The sequence below is a fragment of the Gallus gallus genome, chromosome 13 (assembly GCF_016699485.2).
Source record: "Gallus gallus isolate bGalGal1 chromosome 13, bGalGal1.mat.broiler.GRCg7b, whole genome shotgun sequence".
Taxonomy (NCBI): domain Eukaryota; kingdom Metazoa; phylum Chordata; class Aves; order Galliformes; family Phasianidae; genus Gallus; species Gallus gallus.
Genome location: NC_052544.1, coordinates 10,107,919 through 10,127,198, shown reverse-complemented (window position 1 = coordinate 10,127,198; position 19,280 = coordinate 10,107,919). Strand labels below are relative to the sequence as shown.

At 48.9% G+C, this 19,280-nt stretch overlaps 1 protein-coding gene across 6 annotated transcripts in view; it reads right to left on the bottom strand.

Annotated features, from left to right (window-relative positions):
* LOC101749151 (serine protease inhibitor Kazal-type 5-like) overlaps positions 1 to 19,280 on the bottom strand; it is an 89,567-nt gene that overhangs the window by 27,458 nt on the left and 42,829 nt on the right. For 3 of the 6 annotated variants that reach the window (XM_046900540.1, XM_046900538.1, XM_046900543.1), the window contains exon 3: positions 13,818 to 14,112. The exons of the other annotated variants lie outside the window; for them this stretch is intronic. The gene's annotated coding sequence lies outside the window, so the exon portion shown is untranslated. The remainder of the gene's footprint in view (positions 1 to 13,817; positions 14,113 to 19,280) is intronic. 6 annotated transcript variants of the gene reach the window in all.

The window sequence follows — 19,280 nt, the reverse complement described above, 5'->3', positions numbered from 1 at the left end:
GATTATGAAACTATTCACGTAAATAATTTATTCCATCTAGCCCTGAATAGATTTCTGAAGGCCCTTTTCAGACAATCATTCCTGGCAGTCCCTCTTAAAGGTATCACAAGAGTTGAACAGAGGATTCAGGCCGGGGAGCTGAGCTGCTGGACTTGGTGCAGGTGTGCTAAGACTAGCCAAAGGCAGGACACACTTCATACTCACTACGTTAAGAAGGACCTCAAAGACAAAGTTCCATGCCCTGTAGCAGGAGTGGCCCAACTGGAGGCTTGCTGGGACTAGAGATGCAGCAGCGATCCTTCCAAGGACACTATGGAGAACTCAATGTCCTTCCAAAACTGCTGGAGGAGGGAGAAGTACTCTGTCATGCTAAGAATATCCCTCTGATGATGGGGAATTCAGTGAATAGCAGGAGAAAGGCTATTGCAATAGAAACAGCTGAGCAACAGAACATTGCTTCCCTGCTAAACACTAAGAGGGTGGTCTCACATCTGGACTGCCCCCTACCCAGTGAGCTGGGGACAAACTCATGGTGTGGTCCACATGGTCACCACCAACACAGGATGGAGGAGGAGAACAAACTGAAGGCAAAATTTAGCTGGTGGCTGGCAGGCTGAAGGCCAGGAACTATGCTTAGAAGCATTCCCTTCAGTGTGCTGCAGAAAAATCCAGAGGCACTGCAGAGGTCACCAAATTGTACCTTGAGAACAGGCTTGAATAGGTAGAGACCATACAGTAAAGATCCAAATACTAAATCCAAGTGAAAATGGATCAAAGCTTCTGGCACATAAAGGAGGTCTTTTAAACTAAATACTGCAGGAAAGCCAAGAGTTTGACAAGACATGTGGTTTGGGGAAATGCAATCTCCCGTGGAGAAGTCATGAAAATTTTGTATCCTTGAATAAAGGGATAGGAGAGTTGCCAAGAACAGTCAGGGAGGATACAGCAGACTGCAGTCCCAGCAGACAACATCTCTCTCAGGCATGCAGAGAGAGAACAGAATGAGACAACACCACATACACACTTCTATCCCAGTGCCAAGGCTCTGAAAGAGAGATGAGTGAACGGCAGTGCCCTGGTTTCAGATGGGGCTATTAACATAACCAACACCTTGGAAATCTGGTGGAAGGCAGATAAGCAGTGGGACATGGTAATGAGTGGCAACAAATTACACAGGAATGGGAATAGGCTGGGTAGGTGGAGGAGCAGAGCTATACATTAAAGAGAGTTGATCAAAGAGCACAACCATCTAACTGTATCAAGTGCCACAGAATCCCTAGGATTAAAGTCCCGTGCCCAGGCATGGTAATATTAGTGTTACTTCATCCATCCAGAACAGGGCAATGACCACAAACCTAAGGAAGGTAAATGAGGCTGTGATGGAAACGTCAGGATGCAAGCACAAAGAACAGAAGATGTCCATCTCCCCATATACACGTGATAAATGACAGGATGGAAAGATGTCTAAATGTAAGATGAAAAGCTACTGCTTCGCCAACAGCAATTAGTGACCTCTGGAGCAGAAAGCCATTCCCTCAGTATGGCCCAAGTAACACCCAGGAACACTGGTGGGTTGATTTTAAGATGCAAAGAACCACTGGTAAGAAACTTAAAACCAACAGCCTCCAGGAAGAAATTTTGCAAGCCTGCTACTCTAAGTTTAACTTGACAAGAAGGAGCTGCTAAAAACACAGTAACTTGATCAAAGGCAGTTACAGGAAAAGCTGGTAGGGAAAAAGCACACCTAAGAGGCAGGAAGATGATTCGAAGAAACCATTGAACACATCTCCATAGGGAAAAAACTGCAGAAGAGTTGGCGTGCATTGCATCAAATGGGACAACCAGCAGTAAAACAGGGCTAAGTTGAAGTACTGGACAAATTGCAAACATATAAAAACAATCAAACACACAGAACCTTCAGCTCACACCAAAAAATACACCAAAGATATTATGAGCAAGTTTCTTCAAGTCATGGGCACCAATAAAACAAGTTTGGATGCTCACCACAGGGCTAAGGGAGCCTTCAAGGATGATAACATTATAGCAGAAAAGCTAAATTAACTCTTTTATTCATAATAAATGGACAAATCCCAGTAACACGGGGTCACAAGCATACTAAAACACCCAGCGGGGCTGAAGGAGCTCAAATGCCATCATCCAGCCCAAACTGCACTGCATTTTTGAGGCAAAGAGAGCAAAGCTCATCCTGAGTAATGCAGTGAGGCCAGAGAGAAGGGACAGAGCAGGGAGGACTCATGCCAGGTTTGGGGGATGGTAGTCTTGTCTTACTACCCAGTAGAGTTCCACCAGCAGTGGACAAGCAGTGGCACTGCTGGACACGATAAGCTTTTACTTTCAGTTGAACAGTACTGAGATCCGTCCTCTAAGCTCCTAAGAAAATTAAGGTAAGAAGTAAAAGAAAATGTTGAGCCTTAAAAATGATTAAAAAAACAGTAGTAAGAGGTCAGCTGTCACAGCAAAGGCGAGACCCAACAGGAATCTCTGCAGCTCAAGTTATTATAAATTACTCGTAAAAGGAGATTAGCAAAGGAACAAATTGAATGATTCAGAGGAGTTCAAAGCTTCAAATCATCTGAGAAAAAAAACATAAGTCACTCGTGACACAGCTGCTGGACAAGAAAATGGCAGATTAATTTCAGTGTTAAAAACGTAGATGGAGAAAAATAGCTATTTATTGTCCACCTGCACATTACAGCTCTATCTGTGTTCAGTCAATTAGCATTGAGGGCTGTATCATGGAGACATCGTAAGGTCACAAATAAATGTCAGGCTGCAAAGAGGCTGTGGGTTTGGCTGTCTGAAGTCAGGAGTGCCCAGAGAAAACAGATTTTTAAATTGCTCACAGCACTCAAATCAAAGGTTGCTAGAGGAAATTATCATATAGTAGGTTTGAACAGAAGGAAGTTGTTTTTTCTGTTGTTTTTTTTTCCCCTCCCTTTCCATACAATCTAATTGCCTTGTGGAACTCATCGCCCCAGGATGTTGTGGATGCCTAACACATCAAGGGAGTCTAAAGCCAATTAAACTCATGGACTGGTCCATCAGTGCCTATTAAACGTGATGATGGAGATGCAGCCTCTGGCTGGTGAATCCCCAAAACCACAGGAAGCTTTATCACAGGAGGAACTGCTCTGTGTTCGCCCTGTTTATTCCCCTCAGCAGCCACAACTGACCACGGTCAGGGCCAGCACCTAATGTGGGTGATGCTGTCTCAAGGAGTTGGCGTTCTCTGGGTCGAAGCTGGCATGTGCCAAGACCTGGGATCAGGACTGCTCCTCAGATCCTGTCCTGAAGTGACACTAAACCTTCTGAAAACAGAAAAGATAGCCAACATCTCGGGCTAAAATTTTGGGCTTAAACCTCAGGAGATTCCAGCACATGAAATCCAGAATCACGCCCAGATGTCAGCCCTTTGTTTGGACCTCATGATTTACACGCTGAGTGACACTTCCTCTTCTGTCTCCCTAACAATGACAAAACAAAGAGGTATAAACAAAACTTGGCTCCAGATGTTCTGCCCTCATTAGCAACCAGCTTGGCTAATGCTATTTCATCAGTCCTTTGTTTCAGGGTGGTAAGCCAACATCAGCAAGTCAGGGACACTTTGATGGGCTCCCCCCCCCCCCCCATTCCTTGGAATGTGACAAATTCCCAGGACACTCCTGCCCAACACTCACTGCAATAACAAGCATGGGGCTCAATGACTGCCCTCGACAATGTTTGGTACGTGGAAAAACTTGTGCTCACTAATTACCATGATTGCTCCATTAAATGCCCCTGGGGCAGCCGCGTGAATGCAGCACAGGTGCCCTGCCCCTCGGCAGCCCACAGCAGCAGCCCAGGTGTGAACAGATGCCCCCACCCCCTGGGAGCCTCCCCTGGCCAGCACTGGAGGTGTCCCACCCACCTGCCAGCTCTATTCCTAGACATACCAGTTGCTATTTGTTTTCCCCACTCTTCCACCAGTGCAGAAAGATAAGGTTAAGAATCAGCGAGACCGGGCGCAGGCTACAAAACAAAGATTTTCCTCCTCCTTTGAAGCCCACTCGCTATTATTTTTGACGAGAGATGCAGCAGATTAATTTCCCTGGTTTGAGCATTCCTAAGCCTCTTTAGTAAGCCTGGCAGCAAGAGCCTCAAAGCAGATGCCAAACCCTGCAATCCTTTTATGCGCTGTAGAAATAATCCCTTCTCCCGGTGCCTGGGAGAGCTGAGCCATGCGGGATGCTGCTGGACCGGTGCTGAGAGCCAGGGCAGAGCCCACAGCTGGGGCCCAGCACCTTCTCTCTGCCACCAGCCAGCACCACTTGCTCTGCTTCCACTGAAGCTCCAGCCACTGTCTGGTGCCAAGGTTGGAAAGAGATACACCGGTCCAACCCCAGAGCCCTGGGAGCTGCAGCATCCTCCGCTCAAGGATTCTTTGCTCTCCATTGTACCTGCTTTACAGGTGGAAAGAAGAACCCAAGAACACCCTTCTCAGAGGGCAGCACAGCTCCAGAAACAGCCCCTTCTGACTCTGAGATAACGAGGTCCCTTTTGCTAGCCAGCTGTCTTGAGCTGAAGGCTCAAGGTCAAACCCTTTGAGTCACAGCTCCATTGCCAAATCCCCAGCACTATGGTAACCGCGGACATTTTGAACCAGAACAAGCTGCAAGGGCAGAGGGAAGCTAATTTGAAAAGGAATAAATCAAAAGGAAATATTTGGCTCTTCTCTTCTGGCAGGGAGGGGCTCATCAACTTCTACTGCAGAGGAACAAGGCATGAAAGCGGCTCTTTCCTCTCCGTGCTCCCAGGATGCCCAAGGACTTTCACATCCCTGCACAGAGAACAGCTGCTCCAAGTCCTTGCATCTCAGTGATAGATTCCTTGTTTAAAAATAAGTCAGTGCAGCCTGGGATGCACGCCAACACTTTTCCCCCGGTTTTCCCACGTCCTACATTTTAAAAGCAGCTGATAAGCTCCATCCTTGCTTATCCTTCATCCTTCCTTTAATAACTCCCTGTGTTCCCTTTAAAACCAACACATTGCTCTCCTCACCTTTGCATTTTCCCAGAGCTACAGCCTCTTGCCTTGGCTACTCTTGTTTCATTTTGCACTGTGCTGCTCTACTTCAGCAACACCAGCAGCCTTGGCAGCTTATCCTACAGACATCACCCTTGAACTCCTTGTGCCCCAGTTCTAAACATCCCCCTCTGCTGAACTTCATCTCCAAAAATAAAGGCAAATTAATAGACGGGGGCCAGTTGGAACCGAAACACTGTTCCTCCTTATGTATTACTCTCGACCTTCGTGTTGGTGCTGTTCCCTAAAACTTACAAAGAAGCACCCAAGGTATGCAAACAAAGCACTCAAACGTACCATGTTGTGCAACACACAAACTATCAGACCTCGGATCTCATTACACCCTCTGCCTCCCACTCCAGAGCGTGTTCCCTTGTTACATCTTGTTTCAAATTAGACTGAAATCTCTGCATGCCAGTGGCAGAGGCTCCCCGTGGCACCACTGCAGCAAACAGAATTAATAAGCAAGACTAAAGACAGCTCTCAAAAGCATAGAAATACAAAGAGGAAACCAAAGAGATGTGGGAAAGTCAGTGTCCCAGCTCTGAACAAAGCACAGCTCTCCAGATGCTAGAATAACTTCTGCACATCCAGTGAACTTCTTTATCATGAGTTTTGTTTCTAACTTCCAGCCTCAGCATTTCCCAAATAAGCTGAACCTAAGTGAAAGGATCCTCTGCATAGTCTGAGATTCTCGTGCTGTCTTTCATCAACACAGCTTAAAGATGTAACTTGTCCACTCAAATTGGGTCATTTGTGTTGTAAATGACAGGGCACACTCAACAAGCAGAGGATACGAGAAAATTAGTAACACTAATTTTCCATTAGTAACACTAACTAGGATACAAGAAAATAAGCAACCTGTCCTTGTCAGCAGACTATGTCCTAGCCCATGTTCTTCCCCCACAAGCATGGTTTTGCAGTGCCTTATTACACGGACATCTGTTTTAGGACCTAGCTTTGGTACTAAGCTGTCTCTCCCATAGTAACTGCTGGTTGGCCAGGCACTATCTCATCAGCTTCCACCTTTGACTTAAATCCTACCCAGAACCCCAGGTGCTGCACTGCCATTAGTGAATACCTGCTATTTCTGGAACAGTTTGGCCAACACCTAGGGTCTTAACACTAATTTTTCCAGTAGCCTGGAGATGCTGATATAAGAGTAGCATCCTTTCTTTATCAGCTGAACCATGAAGAAAGCCAAGATTTGACACTGGCCATGAGGGCTTGCATGACCTTCCCTGGAGCTGAGTCTTGGATTCATTTAGCTATTCTCCACCATCTCCCCAAGCTCACAGAGATGACAACAATAGCGCTGCAGCCCAGGAGATGAGAGAGGGCTTGCATGGCACAGCTATTTCACCCTGCTACAGTAGGGATGATTTTTATCCCTCCTCACTAGGCACAGTTTCTGTAGCAAGGAGCTTTCAGAGATGGGTAGTGCCAGCCCAGAAAGTATAATGCTAATATTCCAGGTACACAATAGCTGATTAGCTGCTACAGCCTCCCAGGAGCCACTAACTTCCTCTTCTGCCTGCCTACCCTCCCAAAGCATCATCCCTGCAGGTACGCTTCTCCCAGGCCAATCTCACTCTGCCTTCATTTTGCTTCTGCAGGACCTGCTGGCTCAAAGAGTCAAGGCCAACTGGCAACCAAGGCAACTTTGGTGATCTTCTCTAAGGAGGCACCATGGGACTGCCCTAATGGTACTGCTGGTTTCACAGCAGCATAACCTGGTGGCATCGACACCACTGACCTCCAGCAAAGATGGGTCTCTGAGGGACAGGAGAAGCACGCCGTGCCCACACAGATGAGCACACACTTATTCACAGAAGACAACAGCACTGCACGACACAGCTGTCATTCCTCAGCCAACCCCCAGTCTCAAACAAGGTGAGCTTTACTCTTTCAGTCATCCCCCACCCAACTAGCGCTCAGGATAAGACTTGCAGGCACAACTTTAAATTCTCCTGCTGTTATCCTCTGCCCACAGCAGTAGCTACAAAGACTCATAACATGAGACCACCACATCTGCATGCCATTTTCACTTGATACTACAGTTTTCCTACTGAGGGGAGTTTTCCAGCCTCCTCCCAGAACTTTAGAGTGAAGGCATTAATGGCAACAGCAAACAAGCACTCAGTAGCACTGCAGTGATGTGGTGTAAGGAAAAATCTTGGAGCTAAGCAGGCCTCAGGCAATAATGGGTACACGATGAATAACAAACCCATCTGAAGCACCGAGCATGAGTCAACCCAGATGAAGAGCTCCACAGTCCCCCTTCTCCCCCCACACCCCCACCAACACTTTGGTTGTTCCTTGGGAAACCCATCTGCGTTATGAGGGTGTCCATAAAACAAATAACATTTGGCTGATTCTTTGAAGAAACCTCAGAGAGCCTAAAACTGGCTGTGTGGGCTGAGTCCTCAGCAGGGTACAGTAACCAACGCAAAAAAGAAGCCGCCTCCAGGGCTGCTACAGCCTTTGGGACGAGGGAAGTAGAGCAGAAATCTTCATAGAAAAGCTATTTACATCTGTTTGACCCTTGTAAAACAGGTCCCTAGGCTCTCCCCCATTTAGAGGCGTTTGCTGTTACAAACTGTCATCAGCTGGATCCTTCCTGAGGGGAAGGAATGGTGCAGAGCATGCACGGTACCGACTAAGCAGCACACACATCCCATACCAGGACAGGTTCAGATGGAGTGGACCCCCCTGCTCTGGCAGCACAGGCCTAGCAAGGACCTGGTGCCAGCTGCCATGACTTCTCTTGGCTTGGGTTTGCAGGAGAAGCCAACGAAAGTGAAAGATGCCTGCACGCTGCTCCCAGCTCCGCCTGGCCACCCAGCCTCCCTGCAGACTGGCTGCTCCTCCCCAGGAGGCTGCTGAGCTTCTCCCACGCAAACCCCTTTGATCTGCTTGCCAGAACCCAGCCCACTCCAGGAAGGCCTCACTGCCCAGATATTGATGATTGATGCAGAGCTGCAGCTCAGCTCCGGGCTGCCTCAGGGCCAGGTGGCTCTAGGTCTGGCTCTCCCTTGATTTGTCCCCCATGCCCACTGGAGGTCCATCCCAGCACCAGCCCATCCCCGTGTGCTGCCCCCAGAACCAGGAAAGCTGCTCTGTGAAGCACAAAGAAGGGGTGTCTCATGCACTAAGCTCAAGAGACAAACCCTCCTGCTGAAACTAGAGCTGACACACGGTGAACAACCTATCCAGAACCTGGGCACAGCTCTGAGCAAATCCCAGTCTGATGCACACAGCTCACTGCCCCAGCCTGGCTCCACGTTTCCTACCCAAACACTCCTCACAGGCCTGAACCATCTCCAGTTCTCCCTGTCTCATGAAGGGAGGAATCCATGAGGACAGAACACCATGAACCACGGCAGAGTCCACAAACAGTAGCAGATGAATGCTGCCCCATGGCCACATGCTCCATTCTTCCAGAAAAAAGGTCTTGAGTCTTTGACCTCACTTAGGACAGCATAGGTGCTAAGTTAGGTGCCATAGTTAGCTCTGATGCTGGTTTCTGTCTCTGCTCCCACCCTATGGGGCAAAGCCTTGCCCTGTCTTCTCCAGTCACCTACAGAGGGGAAAGCATTCTTTGAGCCCACTTTCTGCAGTGCAGATGCTCTGTGTACGTGATGCCACACCACACGCGGCATGCAGACAGCTCACCCCCAAGAACAGGTACACACAACCCAGGAGGGCTCTGCCTCCAAACCTGAGCCTCAACCACACCACCTGGGAACGGGACATCCCACTGAGCCTGGGCCAGGCTCAGCCCAAGCAAACATCCCGCTTCCTCCTGCAGCCAGTTGAGCAAGCACCAGTGGGTGGCACACACCCAGGCTAAGCACTCCAGCACCTCCACCCGCACCCGCCAGGGCTTACTCAGGCCTCCAAACACATTCTTGCTTCAGGTGCACTGGTTCTCACGCTCCTCCCCCGGGAGGGAGCCCACATTGCTCAACCCCTGCCCCACTCCATCTTCAGCTTCCCCTGCACTGAACCCGGAACTCCATTTCACTCATCACAAAACGTGCCGCCCCTTCGTGCCCACGCAGCCCTGGTCCAAGCACAGGGAGGATAGAGAGCTGTCACCACTGCAGCCAAAGCCAGGCTGTTCTTGAAATGGGGCTGTGACACCATGGCCCGTCCCTGTGAGCCAGGTCAGCCAGGTACTTAATGGGAAGGGAAAGGTCTCTGTTGCAATTGCCACTCTCAAATCCCTCTAATCCCTTTGTTTGACTGCTTTTGAACATGGGAAGCACCTGACATCTGAACAACAGAAGGTTTAAGGCTCACAATGCCTTCTCAGCACAGCCTTTACCTCCACATGACACATCCAGCTTTTGCAATCTTGGTTAGCACTCATCTGTCCTATTTCAACTTCAAAGGACTTCACAAACATTAACCAATTAATCCTCTCACCACCCTCAGAGGGAGGCGAGCATCTTTATTTTTATCCATTTCCCCATCTGGGAGGAGAATTCAGTGCCTGTCACAAGGCCACTCCCGCTGGCTCCCAGCACTGCTGCTCGGCTCCCAGCCCCTGGCCATGGCATGAATGCGTGCACCTGGACTCACAGAAATGCTGCAGCACCATCACAGCTGGCCAAGCAGGGCTGTCACCGAGCACCTTTGTTTTTCTCCATGCCACACATGAGCTGGCTTCTTGAGCACCTTCTGTTCATCATCAGTCAATGACCTGAAAGGAAAGTGATCCAAGATATGCAGCACAGAGCTGGCCTCTGCTGCAGGGAGCCCAGAATCAGTCAGCAAGCCAAGGGCGTGCACAAAATAAGTGTTTAGAGGGCTGATGATAAATGTTGCATTTTGTAATAGAAAGCATAGGCCAATGGGGCTGGATCTGGTATGAGGACAAATTGTGACATAACTGAAGCTGCATCCACTGAAAAGCGTGACATGAGCTACTACAAATGCTAGTGCTTAGAATTTGCTAAGAATCGGGGCAGAATCCCAGCTCATTCTGCACTCATTTCCTCCCAAATGATTTTCTCCAGCTCAGGCAGAGCTTGGCTTAGGGGACCTGACAACCCTTGGAATTATCAGTAAGGGTACTGGAGGGACAGCCAGCTTCCACCTGGCAGACTGCAGGAAAGCAGCACACATCACACAGCGCAGCAGCAGTTCTCCCAGGGTGGGCTGTGTGCCACCGGGAGCAGCACTCCCCCTCAGCGCCATCATCTACATCAGTCAGGATGCCATCAGCAAAGCAGCGCCCACATCCACCAGGTCCATCGCATACCTCTGAGGTGTTAACAGCCACAAAAAAAACCCACCATCACCAAAATGAGCATTTCTGTGTTGAAGCTTACAGGAAATCCTTAGCATGGGCAGCACTCCATCACCCAGCAGGTGGAGGGCAGAGCTTCCATGCAAGGACACCCAGTGCTCCCATGCTTCCTTGCAAGAACACTGAGGTGTGCTTTCATACTCAGGATTTACCTGAGCCCCAGTGGTGCTCCCACTCAGTGCCATAGGCTCAGGCAGGGCTGGGAGCTGCTCGCATCTCCCTTTCTCTCCAGCAGCAATCTCCATCCCCAGGGCTCCCCGCAGCACACCAGTGAAAGTCACTCTGTTTTGCAACACTGCTGACCCGGAACGGGACTCCGGCTCCTCTGCTGCTCTGCCAGCAGCGAGAGCCCACAATTGCAGGGCTTACAAGGAAGCATCAGTTCATTTTTCTCATTGTTTCCAATAGCCCAATGCTGACTGCAGACAATTATCCATTACCATTCATCCTAAGGTCTCAAATTACTCATGAAATCCTCTGAAGATATAGGGAACCCAAAGCCTTTTGGATGGAAAGGAGCAGCCTTTAAGCACTGCTCAGCAATGCTAGATCAATACCCTAAATTATTCTAGTATCTCACTGAAGCAGCAGGAGAATTTCAGGCTGATGAAACAATTTTCTAACTGCAGTTCTTAGACGAAACGGGGGTAGAAACCTTTCTTCTATTACAGATACAATACCATCCCCAAGGGAACGCTTAGTGTCAAGAACCACTCTGAAAAACTTGTTAGAACACCACTCCACATAATGTGCTTTGAATTTATCACTAAGCACAGACCCGAAGTCACAGCAACATCTCAGAGCCCCATTCCCCACCTCTGCAGGGGTGACACATCTGCACCAGCACACCCCAGGAGCACCCCGAGGTGCAGTACACAGTGCCACCTGCTGACACCCTGTCCCCAACCCTCCCAGCAGGACAGCTGCAGTGTTTACAGACCAGGATTGAGAGTCCCTGCCATGCCCCTGCACTGCATGCTCCATCCAAGCTACTGCTGTCACTTGCACCTTGCAAGCCAATAGGATCAAGGCAGTATCATCCTGTGATAACCAACCCACATCGTCCCTTATTTCCTAGAAACCTATTTCAGCTCACATTGGTGACAGAGGCACAGCCCGAGTTCAGCTGCTCCATTACTTCCTTCCATGAACACGTGCAAGACACACACAGATGCTGAACCATGCACTACCTGACCAAGGCCATCAGCATAACATGGGATTTGATGCTGAATCACAGAATCAGTTGAGTTGGACCAAATGACCTTTAAAGGTTCCTTCCAACACCCCTGCAGTGAGCAGAAACACCCACAGCTCCATCAGGTGCTCAGAGCCCCATTCACCCTGACCTTGGTGTCTCCATGAATGGCACACCACCATATCTCTGGCCAACCTGTGCCAGTGCTTCACCACCTTTATCGTGAAGGACTTCTTTATATCCACTCTAAATCTCCCTTGTTTTAATTTGAAACCATTTCCCCTTGCCCTATCACAACAGATCCTCCTAAGGAGTCTGCCCCCCTCCTTCTTACAGCCCCCCAGGACTACCAATACATACCAAGACTGCTCTCCAGGGAGGGAAGAAAAAGCAAGGAACTATTTCATTCGTCTTCTTCCTCTGGATGTTTCCCTATCTGCAAACCTTTTTGTTAGCTATCTCTCGAGTACTGTCATCAGCTATTTGCCTTTTGAAACTCTCCCCTTGTTTTGGGTGTAGAGAGGAGCCCAAGCTGCTCAAAAACACTTTGGGAACAAGCAAAGAGAACTCCACTCTATTTATGCAATCTAATCAAGGATGCATATTTGGATATTGCAGATGCTCAGCATGCCCAAACACCCAAAATGTCTTTGATAATGGTTATTGGGTTTGACTTAACCCTACAGTGATGCAACATCCTCACAAACTCCCTGCGATCCCTGCAGGCAGTGTTTGCAGCACAGCCCAAACAGAATCAAGTCCCCAGGCAAAGCCAAGAGCAGGACTCCAGGGCCCGCAGGGACTGGGAAGGCTCTTAGCATTCACTACAGGAAGTGTCTTAATGATTGAGAAAGTGATTAAGGATCCACCAACTTCTTAACCTCCACCCTGCTCTTCTCAGTCAGATACGGTCCCTCCAAAAGATTCATTCCCTAAGCTATTCCTAAACTTCCTTGTTTTCCTGACGGGCCAATAAGACCCTTGGGTCACATCTTACCTTGTTCCTTGACCAAAATACATCAGCATTTGCTTCAAGAAGTGAAAGAGGCCAAATGATTCACTAGGATACTTAAAGCTCGTTTACAATAAGAGAAAGTCTCCAGAAGTGTGTTGTCACATTCTTTGTGTATGAGCTACCATTACTGCTGATTATTTACACTGCAGCAGTCACTACAAGCCCCACTGCCATTGTGTCAGGTACTGGATAATATGCACATGCTGAAAGGCAATACTCTTTTCTGCAGAGACTATTAAGAGAGGAAAGACAAAAGGCAAGAAAGCATCGTTCACACAGGAAGCAAAACCAGAAATTAATTGACTAGCCTAAGCTATACAGCAAATGGCAATACCGAGCTGTGCATACTAATTTGTGCTCAAAACATGCTTATTAAATATATTAAACCCACGGGGACACTGCTATCAGTCTACATAAACAGCTCCAGCCTATGCTCCTCTACTCTCACTGAGAAGCACACCCCTAAATCTTCCTCCTCCTCCTGCCCTGCCTTCCCCTTACAGAGACTCTGTTCTAATTTTAGAACTAATTAAATTAAACCTCTGACTCACCTCAGATCTCCAATTTAAGCTTACATGATCTTTGCTACAAGATCTTCCCATGCTGTTATTTGGCAGCACTCCCCCAAACACACCCCACTGCCTGTTTCACAGCCCAGCAATGCTCAGCAGCTCTAGGAACACACAGAGGGCATGAGGCAGGAGCCAGGTGCCTCCAGATCCTATTCTCATAAGATACACCCCAAGCACAGAAAAGGCATGGAGCAACCTGTTTGTAAAGAGGTCACCCTGCCCCGGTGCTGTAGGATCCATGGGCAAGCACAGATGCCAGCACAGATGCCAGCGCAGCAGGGCTCCCCCAAGACCTGGCATGCACAGAGAACCTGCCTGGCTGTGAGCACAGGCAGCTGCAGGCACACCTCCAACAGCACAGCCATCTGCAAGAGGTCCACCTGGAGAGAACCACCTCTTCAAAAAAATCACCTTTCCTGCTCCCCAAAACGTTTGGTTTTGAAACCAAAATTACTACCAGAGATCTCACAGCAGCTTTCATATCGAGCCCAGTACAACCAGGGCACAGGCAGTCCCCCACAACCCCAAATCTCATCAGCATCTGGAATTTCCCTTAATTACAGATCTAGCACATAGCCTATAGATTCCTTAAAGCCCAGGAGCCATTTCTTCCCAATGAGCCCAAGCCCACCTTACCTGCCCAGCTCAGGGGGCCATATGCTTCTGTGCTTCCCAACAGCCACACTCCTTAAGTCAGCTGAGCTTGTTTCCCACATTGCACTTTTTTTTCCTTTCCTGTTCCCCTCCTTCAGCCAGTGCTAAGTGTCACAGGAGAGCCCAATTCAATTAACAGGATTGATAGCAATTAAGCTGCAATTGGAGTCAGGTTTGTGCTCCTTAGGCCTGGAAAGAAACGACGTGTCACTGCAGTGAGATAAGCAGCAGGTGATGTCAGAGGCTTTTTATTTCCAAGGTGAAGAATTGGTTGTCTCTGTGTATTTGAAAAAAAAAAAAAAAAGAAAGAAAGTTTCATAGCATCTATGGGAAAACAGAGCAGAGCGTTTGAATGTGAAGCCAAATCCCCTTTATTTTACTACCTCTACAGGACTCTCTCCTGACAGCCTGATGAGGGGTCCATCTCTGGGCAGGAAGGGCTGCCACCCCTTGTCACAGCACCTCACAGTTCTTTCAGCTATTTCTGGCTTCCTGTGCTGTCCCTCAGCATTCCTCCTAATTGAGGGCTTTTAACACTGACAGCATCGAGCAGCTGTTCTCCTTCTGGCATGGGAGAAGGCACCAACCAGATCTTTTATTTCAGCTTCCTCCATATCGAGTGGAAACATGACCTGCACCCTGAGCAGTGCCCCTCCAGCAAGAAGCCTTCCTGCCAGCGCTCTTTTTGGCCACCCATCCCATCCCATCCCATCCATCCCATCCCTTTTTATCCCATCCTGCCCAGGCAGGAGCCAGAGATCCCAGTTCGATTTGTCCTCCCAAGACCAAGCTCTATACATGTGGGAGGGGTTGGAGGCTCTCAGGTCCATGGCAGGGAGAGGACACTGATACCCCAATGGTGATGTGATACAACATTCAGAGAGATGCTCTCATAAGTGCAAGGAGAATCATTGAATTGTTAAGGTTGGAAAAGACCTCTGAGATCATCCAGTCCGATCATCAACCTATCACCTCCATGCCCTCTAACCATGTCCCTCAGTGCCACACCTCCACATTTCTTGAACACCTCCAGGGATGGTGATTCCACCACCTCTCTGGGAAGCCTGTTCTGATGCATTGCCACTACCATGGAAGAAGATATCTTTCCTAATATCCAACCTGAACCTCCCTTGGCCCCTGTGTGGCACAAAGGGGACAACAAGCTCCATCTGGAGCTGCTGGAAGCAGAGGCTGCTGCTCCTCACACACTTGCAAACAATACATCTTCCATGTCTCGTCTTGGTCCCTCCTGTGACATTGCACTGACACAGGGCAGCTCTTGCCTGATGCACACGTGACCATGGTGCTTGCTGTGCCCAAGCATCCCATCCTACAAAGGAAAAGACATGGCTGTGACATGAAGTGATGCTGCCCTGTAGCAGTGGCTCACCACATCTGAGGTCGAGGGACATACTGCATTGCAAACACTGAGGCTGCTGGGCAGCATGGCAGGATGTGTCATGTGTTATAGCCTGGACCCCAGTCAAATCGTGGCAGTCACCAGTCAAAAGTATTCAAAGATCATAAACCAGGTCCAGACGATCATGAATTATGGCTTAGAAATCACAAACTGTTATCAAGACTCTTCAAAATAATGGCATTTACCAATGGACTCATTTGGGGTGGTTCACATTTTCCAACCTTCCTCTGAAGCTGAGAGAGGGAAACGGCTGAAGCAAAAGCAGAGCTGCCCTTGCAGTGCTGGTGCCTGGGAACAGGGAGGTAAAAGGGCAATGTGTTGCACGCCTGGCAGTGCTGGGGGTGAGCCCCTGGCACACTGACCCCACAGGAGCTTGTGGCACAACTGTGGGATCAAGGGACAGCAGGGCAGCTCCAACTTGTCCCCAGCTCCATGATTTATATACTAAAAGAATGGAAGAGCATGAAAGCAATGAGAACACGGCGTCACCTAGGACTAGGAGGACCCAGAGGTCTCCTCCAGGATTTTACCCCTCCAACCCACTGCTGGCTTTCTATGTCTTGTAGCGTTGGTTCCAGTTCATGACAGCATAGCATGGCAAATCTGGGCATGTTGGTAATTACTGATGACTTACACTTCTGGCCATGTTTCTGTAGAGGCTTCTGTTATCATTTGAGCCTCTTTGTTCTGTGTCCATAAAAATCCCAGGGCTCTGGAAGGCTGGAAACTGAAATTATGGGATCAAGGAAACTGCAGAGGCTGGATCTGGTGGGAAAGGGTTCTCCCAGCCGAGTGGCAGCTGGTCAGGCTGAGGGACACGGGCAGCTATGCTCACTCCCTCCTGCTCCACACCCCCTTGTCTGTAGTGTCCAACCCCCTCCAGCTGACACTCTGAGTGCTCAGCTCTGCAGCTCTGTTCAGCTGCATCAGAAGAACGGAGCACAATGCTCAGGGTTACCCCAGCTAAACACATGCAGGACAGTGTGCCCAGCATCACTGCCTCAGCATCACGGAAGGAGAGCTGCCCCAAGCAGCAGTGGGGCTGCCTTCAGCTCAGAAAAGGGATGGGTTTCTTCTCCAGCTTCTCCAAGTATTTACTCCGGAAGCATAGCATGGGAACCTCAGCTGGCTTTGCACAGGAAAACCAAGTTTCTTGCTAAGGGAGGTGTGAAGCTATGAGCCAAGGGCGTCCAGAAGCTCAAAAAAATAGGAAGAAATGAAGAAAAGAGGATCCTGGCAGGGATAAATAAGGATAAGAAGGGAAAGCATCCTGCAGGCAGCAGCCACAGGCTTTGGCAGCCTCTTCCTCGTGTAGAGGAAAAAAACCCAAGTTGAAAGCTGCTTGGGAAAGAAGGTTCATCAGTGGGTTATTTCATCTCCTCTACCAGAGCAAAAAGAGTGCTCTGCATATCCCTGATGGGCTGATGACAGTGCTCCCACGGCCGGGCTGCAAACATACTGGGCATCAAAAATAATGTCACATTTATTAGGGAAGTGATTCAAGTGGAAAGCTCACCGAGGGACGCGGGGAGCTGACTACATGCAGAAATCAAAGGGAAACCCTTGATTGAAAGGAAATGTTTAGGCACTATGTTCAAAGGCTGCCTAAATCAAAGACAAAATCCTTCTTTAATCAAGGCCGTTGACCAAAGCTGAAAGCACACCGAGCCACGACGTTGCTTTCATGGCCGGGCTGCTCTCAAACCCCAGCACCCCATAGCCGTGTCCTCCCACTGCCAGCTGGGACCCCAAAATGGGCCTCGTGGCACTCCAAACAAAGCACACCTTTGGAGGGACAATAAGCAAAAGCCATCAGCAAAGGCCCAGAGCACCACAATGTCCTCGTTTCAACTGCCTTCAGCTTTCAGCTTCCGTCTTCGAGCTTGAGCAGTCATTAAGAAGTGGAACAAGCGTTAACTGGGCCTTATCTAACCTCAGCCCAACCCAAGGGTCAGCAGCAGGTCGCTGAGGTTTATCGGTGTTTAACCAACGTTTATTGGCTTTGGAGAGGTTTCACCCCTGTGTGTGGCACTGGAGGGATCCGGGAGCACTCCTTACCCTCACCAGATAGCAGACAGGAACAATCAATACGATGATAAACGCAGATTTATTGCCGCTACGGCAACCTGAGATAGCACTAGATGCTGGCAGGGTAAGAGCTTGTCATGAATTCAATCCAAATTTATAAATGAACTCCTGAAATAACACGCCATGTGTCTCGTGGTGCTTCACAGCAGTGAGGTTTCGAGGAAAAGCCAACTCTGGAAACAGGAGCAGCATTTCCAACCTCCGCCAAGGTCTCCTCTCCCTTTTTTGACATGTTCAAGATCAGAGTCCAGCAACAGAAACAGCATCACCAGCTCGAACCCACATCCATTACTCGTTCCTTTTCCTCCAAAAATTTCATTTCTATCAGACTGCAGAAAAACCGTTCTTCTCATTTTAAAATCTCTCCATGGCTAACGAGAAGAAATGCTGCCAGAAATGAAAGCTACGTTTCACAGTCTGGATTACTTTTCCCTTCCTTTCTGCATCCTTCTATTTTTTAATAGCTATTTCTATAATTCTACGAGGCTGAGAGCTCTCTGCTGGAAAACCTGGGCCTCTCTAATTGTCCAAAACAGTGCAGTGAGATAGACCTAAGAGCTTCAGCCTCTTTGAGCTCTATATTCCATGGAGATCAGAAGTACAGTCGTGTTTTCCTGAGTCCTGGGCTGGGGAGCAATAGCTGTGAGCTCTGCCAACGGAACCCACAGGAGTAACCAGAAATGCCAAACATTTCCAGGGTTGTGATGAAAATCATTTGCAATTTTTGTTCATTTGTTTATCAGTTGGGCTCCAAAGTGAGTGAAAGGAGTCTAAAAACTCAACAAGAATTTGGACATAATGTTTTCATGAAATTAAAAAAAAAAAAAAATGCATTTCAGACCTCCACTGAGAGCAGCCTAAAAAAAACTACTGGACTTGGGAACGTCGGGTTAGTTAAGGACCTCAGAGGAGAGAGCTTTGCTTGTCTGCTGCCTTTTGAAACATTCCATGGAAAGCATTGCCTCCTTCGGTTGGGTTATGAACCTGTCCAAGGATGGGGAGTTGGGTTGGGATGACCCTTCTTGTGATTTGTCTCCATCACCACGTGTCCTTCTGCTGTACAGCTCCTGCAGGACTCTGGTTCCCATCTTCTCCCCATGACCTGACCACTTCTTCACCCACCACTGAGCAAGATCCAGCCCTGGACAACGCACATGTGGTGTTGGGTCAGATCAGACCAGATCATCCTCTGGGAGTCCGTAACCTTTAGATGAAGGTGCCAAACCCTCCTATCTTCTTCAGCTGTAAGAAAGAAGCAGTGGGCAGGGGGCTGCTCTTAGTTCAGAGAAAAGTAGAGTCTCTTGCTGGAGGAGATTGAAAACTGCGTTCGTCCAATTACTGAGCACAGCACTTAAAAGCTCTGTCCTGGATTGCCCTGGCAGCCACCGGGGCAGTTGAACGTGGAGGCAGGAGGCAGAAAGGGTTTAATAAAAAAGCAATTTTATAAAGGAATTCTTTGCTTTTGGCATTTTCTGTAAGAGTGGGAAAATGATGCCATTTCCTCAAAATTGCCAAGGAAAGTGAGAAGAGCAGAACTCTGTGCTGCAGCTGCTGGGGGTCTGACCCTACATGCTCCCACTGCTCATGGGTCAGGAGTCGAGCAGAGGGGCACAAGCAATTAGTGCTGCCCTTTGCCCAGGATCACTGCAGGGATGAGCAGGGACCATCTCTGCAAGGGACAGTGCCCTGAAGCCACTGCTGTGACCAGGAGCGACCGCAGCTCAGAGCTATTCCTCCAGCCACACGCCCTCACCCAGTAAGGCCACAGCAGCTGAGGGGAAAGGTTCTGAGGACTGAGCGTGGTTTGGTGTCACTGCAGCAGTGGGAGAGCACGGGCAAATGGGCCGGGAGCTGGGCTGGGGGCTTGCCACCACGCCAGGGAGTTGTGCAACTGCAGCCCAGGCAATTTCAGCTCAGTAATCCTCGCTAACACATCG